The sequence below is a fragment of the Egretta garzetta genome, unplaced genomic scaffold, assembly GCF_000687185.1.
Source record: "Egretta garzetta isolate BGI_Z169 unplaced genomic scaffold, ASM68718v1 scaffold1257, whole genome shotgun sequence".
NCBI classification, from domain to species: Eukaryota; Metazoa; Chordata; class Aves; order Pelecaniformes; family Ardeidae; genus Egretta; species Egretta garzetta.
The window spans coordinates 84050-84445 of record NW_009260151.1 but is presented as its reverse complement, the minus strand read 5'-3'; the positions used below and the strand labels follow the sequence as shown (position 1 = coordinate 84445).

Below are 396 nucleotides of genomic sequence, written 5' to 3'. Positions count from 1 at the left end.
GTGCTCGCCCTGGGCACACAGCCCCACAGCTCTGACTCTGAGGCTGGGCTGGTGGGAGCTGGGGGCACCCATCCATCTGGGGCACGGCACGGGGAGCCAGCGTCTCCATCACCGGGCAAGGAGGTGTGGAGGCTGGAAGGAGCAGGGTGGCTCCCGGCAGGTTGTCCCTGCGCTGTGGGGGCTCATCTTGCTTGGTGGATGTGTGCGGCAGAGTGGGATGGTGTGAGCACTGTGGCAATTGTGTGTGGCTCAGTTGTGAGTACAGACACCTTAGAGGTGCAGGCAGTTGGTGCTTCTTGGTGGGTACTGGAGAAGCACGTATCCCGGGGAGCAGAGGCCCAGCTACCCCGCATCCCCGCTGTGATGGCCAAGCAGAGGCCCTGGGGGACAGAGGCG

At 64.6% G+C, this 396-nt stretch overlaps 1 protein-coding gene across 1 annotated transcript in view; it reads left to right on the top strand.

Moving 5' to 3' along the window:
• FGFR4 (fibroblast growth factor receptor 4) overlaps nucleotides 1–396 on the top strand; it is a 28475-nt gene that overhangs the window by 2582 nt on the left and 25497 nt on the right. The gene's annotated exons all lie outside the window — the stretch shown is intronic.